This window comes from Alternaria infectoria (assembly GCF_024043175.1).
Source record: "Alternaria infectoria strain BMP 0036 chromosome Unknown scaffold_14, whole genome shotgun sequence".
NCBI classification, from domain to species: Eukaryota; Fungi; Ascomycota; class Dothideomycetes; order Pleosporales; family Pleosporaceae; genus Alternaria; species Alternaria infectoria.
Window position 1 is genome coordinate 661802 of NW_026250703.1, and position 6042 is coordinate 667843.

The window sequence follows — 6042 nt, forward strand, 5'->3', positions numbered from 1 at the left end:
CGCATTGCTGTCTGGACCAGGACCGCGGAAGCCCCTGCGAGGGCCGAGGGGCACTCCCGCTGCTCTCGTCAAGATGCCGGTCCTCAGCTCGCACCCCCTGCCTCGCTCGGTTGAAATCTTCCGGAAGCAGCTTACCGTCTCACCGGGACCCTCTTTTGTTACCCATGGAGTACCTGAACATGGTAATTCGAGTCAGTCGATGTAGCTCTCGCCGACTTTGGCAAACTCTATGTCTTGTTGATGAGCTGGCCTGTCTCGCCTGTCTCAGTGGCCAGGCATCTGAGTCGTGCGTACTACGGTTAAATCTATGCGAAAGAGAGGTCTTGAGAACACGAACGCGAATTCAAGCGGGTCAGGCAGCTTCCAAAATTGACGCGGCTTTGCAAAACTCGTCGGTGGGCCTGACGGAAACTCAAACATACGTCGCATTCTCGGCCAGAGCGCTGCACATTGGTCGCCACTGCGAGACGAATGGCTAATGAGAGGCCACAGATGCATGCCCTCGCAGCAAGCACACGAAATGTCTGGAAGAGAGGAAAATACCACTACAGGTCCGCTCCATCATGACGGCATCCGCGGAGCCGACCACTTTCATCATCATACATCCCGATCCTAGCACTGCAAGATCTCATCCACACGTTCTACCCTGAGATCTTTCTTGGGACATTGCATATGCAATGTGTGTACCCGTCCCCAGACACATGACTGTGTATCCCCACTCACGCGCTGCGAACGTGTGGTCTGAAACATACGCAAAGTTACACGGCATAAACCAGCTCGCTAAATTGGGCAGCCTTTCATCCTGCATCGAATCGCAAGTGCCGCCTGCAATATCGTTCTGCGGTGCTCTTCGGAGAATTCTCAGAGCAGATGCAGGGCTTGTATGGTGGCGGAAGACTTCGTCTGCATACTCGTCACAGCACTTGAACCTTAAACGCGGAGCCATCGAAGAAAATGGGAAAGCCGGGCGGCGGATGTGGTACTCGCCGTGAGTACGCGACACACGCCCCATGGCGCATCAACCTCAGATACTACGCCTTCATCTCTGTTGGTACGTAACTGCTCGTATTGTCTTGATGCATGTCTCACTTTGACAGGTAAGTAACCTCCACCTGTATCCTGTCAGATTGCTGGTGCTTAGGCGAAATGAAGACTTGACAGGCGGATAGAGTGGAACACGTCCTCTTCGAGACCGCCATACATACGAACACCTGCTCTACTATTGGTCGGGTTCTTGTACCTAGCTCACAAACCTGCGGCATCTCAGTCACAATACGAGGATAGCTCGACCATGGGTTCCAATGCATCCTGCAACCACATCCATTCTTCTAGGTTACACAGTGTCATGGGCGCTTCACCCCCGGCCCTCGGCTCTCCATACTTTCACAGAGAAAGCGTGGTCTCGGACATGTCCGTCTGTATGCATCTTCCCCTGCATTGTAGATGGCCATTTGTCCATCTCATGTTCGGTGGACTATCCCGACTGTTCGGCATGCCGATGCTGTTCTCGTACGTCTTATTTTTTCGTCTATGGCTGTTGCCACTCCCGAGCCGATTTGTCTTCAATACTGCCATATAGGGAACGCCTCCCGCAAACCCGGTTCAGCCTCCCTGCAATTCCGACTCCATGTAGCAAAATCAAGCGCAGTCGTACAGCGCTTGCTATTGTGCTCTAATGGACCGTTCGGGTGCAAGTAAAAGATGAGAATCTCGGGAGCCAGGGCGCCCTGTCTGCATATGAAAACGTGTGCATATGCTCGCAGCAGCTTTCCGAAAGAGCATGCGCATGCAGACAACGAGCTTCTGGGAATAATGGAGCCAGGGTGTCGTGTTCCTTGTAGGTAGACCTGCATTCGATGCAGGAGGCCGGTCGGAACGGGCCTTGGACGGGCTGGATGCAGAGTTGTATTACTCCAGCCGAGGAACAGTGAGAGGCGACGTCGGACTTGGCGAGAACGAAGGTATCATAAGCGTGGGGTTTGAGTGGCTGTAAGACCAATATGGAGGACGAAGATCAGCTGATCAGTCCAGCGCGCGTGACAATATGATGTTCGACGTCTCGTACCAGGTTGAGAGGAACTTGCAGAACAGGAGATGTCAGTCGCCCAAGGCGTAGCCGTCAAACCTGTCAGTGAGCACCCACCACGCCTAAGTGTCAACCTTCAGAACTGTCAAATCATTGACTACATCTACTGTCATAGCGAGTTTGCGGAAAATTCTTCCGAATTATACCGTCTGTTCACAACATATCGTGTGTGCAGTAAGATTACCGCAGTTCCAAGCGAACGATCTGCTCTACGGGGCTCATCCCTCGCCATATTGTTCACGACTGTGCTCAGACAATACCACCAACATCAAGGAACATGGCTGGAAGATGATTGAGGTGAATTTGGTAGAAATCAATATTCGTCTCCTCGGTGGCTGATATCGTTTGTGCAGCTTCATTTCCTGGTTTCAGAGCGGGTGACCAACTTCCGTCGATCAATGCTTCTGCCACACTTCCACAACAGGCTTTAGAAGCACTCTACATAACGTCTTTAACGTTGGAAGGATATGGTTGCACGTATTCTTAGTCGTATTGCAGTGCTTGGGTCGAATAGTAAACATCGAGTATGTGGCTAGTTGCCAACCTTAGAGAGCTACTCTATAGCACTACGCCCCCAAATCTTACCAATGTGCCAATCATTACGGCTCACATTAGTGGCATGTCTGCACTACCATTCGTATTTCAGTATACGAAAAGTACAGCAGCATTGTTAGCACTGCAACAATGCTCTGATGGCGGTGGTAGAAATGGCACTGCATCACATACAGCACGACATGAACATCCGTCACGAGAAACAGTAGTTTCACAGCAATACGGTCGTCGCAAAGCAGCATAGCGTAAGGCTAAGCATAGGAAGACTCACTGCAGCCCGGGCTCAGCATAGGCCGACCCGTAACCGGGATATCTCCTAGCTTTCCGTCAATCAAGATAACACGACTGTTGGGGCAAGAAGCCAGCAGATCCATTTAATGCCATACCAGCCGTAGTGTACATGATGGTGATGACACCGCGCATGTATCTGTACATGCATGCAACAGGGCGAGTATTCTCTTGCGAGGATACCTTACAATGTACATGTATCAAGGTATGCGATGCATCAGCCGCTCCATACCGTATGCTAAGCCCAATCCGACAAGCTACAGCGGGTGCACCGTTTACCATCATGTACGTCCAAGGCGAGACCGTGCGCCACCCACTCCCCTCGAGCATATCGTTAAGGTTTAACTAATGCGAGTAAACTTCAACCCTGAACCAAGATACGTGAAGCAGAGTAAACCAACAAGAGACACGTATCTCATCGGTGACACCGATGCACAACGAAGGACTTCATGATGATCTCGCCATGTACCGCCATGGTACCGGGGTATATCTACGCGCTCCAATAAACTGGCAGAACACGTACTATGTGATCATTCGACGAGAAGACTTGCCAACGCTAATACCTTTAATCTTCCCCTCTCAATGACAGTCCCACGGCATTGGTAGCTGTCATAAGACGCGCATTCCCATGGTACCCGTGACTGCTAGCGAGAAACCGGGGGGCGCTCTCAGCTATCTAGGTACACTTCGCCACAGCAATTCACCCCGCAAAACGTATATCCCAATCAAACCCCCCAACCTACCAAACCAGCCCTTGGCTCAGCTCGATGACCACCCATGGAACGGCACATCCGGTAACCTAAATTCTAGCCTCGCAGTACATCGATCCACACAGCGGTGAGAAAGGTAAGATTGTGGTGTGGCGGGGATGTTCCCAGTCCGAATCAGGAAGTTGGTGTGTGGAGGTGTGGGTGAGAATTGCTTTTTCGCATCCTCTCGCCTCGGTCCCGTTTCTCAACGTTGGTACATGTTAGCGAGGGCATCCTGGGAAAAGACTGGGCAACGGAATTGCGAGGCACATGGCGAAGTGTTGGTCCTTTCTCACCGCTGGTTTTGCGTGCGCGAGGCTTGTGACGCCGATGCAGCTTTCGTTGAGGGGGTGGGTGGTTGTGGGAGAGAAGAGGATGCCCCGCGATTTTTCGAGAGATGGGCGACTGTTGCTGCTTCTCGTATCTTCAGAATCCGCGGAGGGCTTCAAGATGGCCCGAAGATCCGAAGTGTACCTAGATATGCTAGCGCTTGACAAATGTGCCTGTTACGGAACGGGGCTGGGGGTCGGCTTCCCCGGGCGCATAATCATGACAGAATTGGGCGAAGAGCACATTCAGTTTCTTGAGATGTAGGCGGAAGAGGTTTTCCTTTTACTGAGGCGCATATGCTTGGATGCAGTCTGTTCGTAACAAAGGTTCATCGCTATATGCGACTCTGCAACGCCACATAGTGCGAGAGTCACTGTATACATTTTGTTAAAATCTAGGCCGTGAAGACTCTAGTCATGTCTCTCCTCCTTCTGCGAATAGTAGGTTGTGATCTGGTTGACTTTGTCTTACTTTCCTGCTCTGTCGCCACTCCATAACAAGAGAACCCAAGAGTGCACTCATTCATTCGCGTTCTTGTTATGATCAGGTGCTGGAACATAGCACCCCTATCTAATGCCATATATCCAGGACTCTTAAATGCTCATACCATCATCATCTATTTCTTAATAACTGTCTTCTAATCCTCTAATCAGTGGCACTCATCATCTCCTCACACTCCATCTCCCCATCCACATCTCACTCCTCCATCCCCCAAACGTCCCCAACCCTAAACCCCACTGGAAAAGGATCCCCAATATCCACCAAAACCTGCCTGTACCCTGTAATCCACGCCCTTCCTTTAACCCTCGGTAGAATCGCCTCGTGATCCCCAACTTTTGTCGTACCCAAAATACTACACTGAAACTGCGTTCCAACAATACTCTTGTGGGTAAACCTCTGCCCAACCCCCAACAACCCCTTCGCATGCAACACCGCCATCCTCGCCGAAGTCCCCGTCCCACACGGACTCCTATCGAACCTGCCCGGGCTCACCACCACCGTATTAACACTTGCCAAACCCCCATCTTGCTCCTCCACCACCGGCCCCGTAAACTCAATCGCACTAACCCCCCTAATCTGCCCATTCGCCGGATGAACAGGCACATAAACCTGCTTCACCCTCTTGAAAATCCTCTGACCCAGTTCCACCAGTTTCCTCCCATGCCTATTCTCCACGCTCAGCCCCAACCCCAATTTCCCTACATCCACAAGCACGAAATACATGCCACCCCACGCAACATCCACCTCTACAACGCCCAAGCCCTCGACATCGATTTTCAACCCAAGCTCCTGCACAAAAGCAGGCACATTATCAAACTCCACACTCTTCACCTTCCCCCCTTCACACTCCGCCTTGACCCTCACAACCCCCGCCGCCGTATCCAACACCACCCTACTAACCGGCTCTTTCATCTCCAGCATCCCGCTCTCCAACAACACAGTGGTAACGCAAATGGTATTACTCCCGCTCATAGGCGCATACTCGTCGCTCTCCAGAATGAGGAAACCGGCGTCAGCGGAGGGGTCGCAGGGGGCGAGCAGCAGGTTCATGCATTGCGAGACGCGGCCGAGTGGCTCTTGCATGAGGCGTTGCCGGTAGTGGTCTGCGTTGTGGAGGAAGTATTGGAGTTTGGCGTACATGGAAGGGAGGTGCGTGGGGTCCGGGATGCCGGAGGTTATTACGTCGCCGATTTCGCCTTCGGCGTGGACGGTTGTTATGTGGATCATGGGGGAGGGGGGGTTGGGTGGAGGGGTGGACATTTTGGTGGTGGTGATGGTGGAGGGTGAGGGTGTGGAGTGGGAATGCTGGGGCTGGAGGGGGTGTTAGTATGTGTAGACATGTTGGATAGGGATGATATGTATTTGTACTGACAGTTTAGTGATATGATATCGTTTCTTGTATCTCTTTCTTGGATTCGATAAGTTGATAAGGCTTTGTATCCAAATTCCACACAATCGGCGCCTGGAAGATGTCCTTTAACAATTTAATATTTGGAGAAACTATATATTTATCACTCCAGAGATAAACAGAGTCAG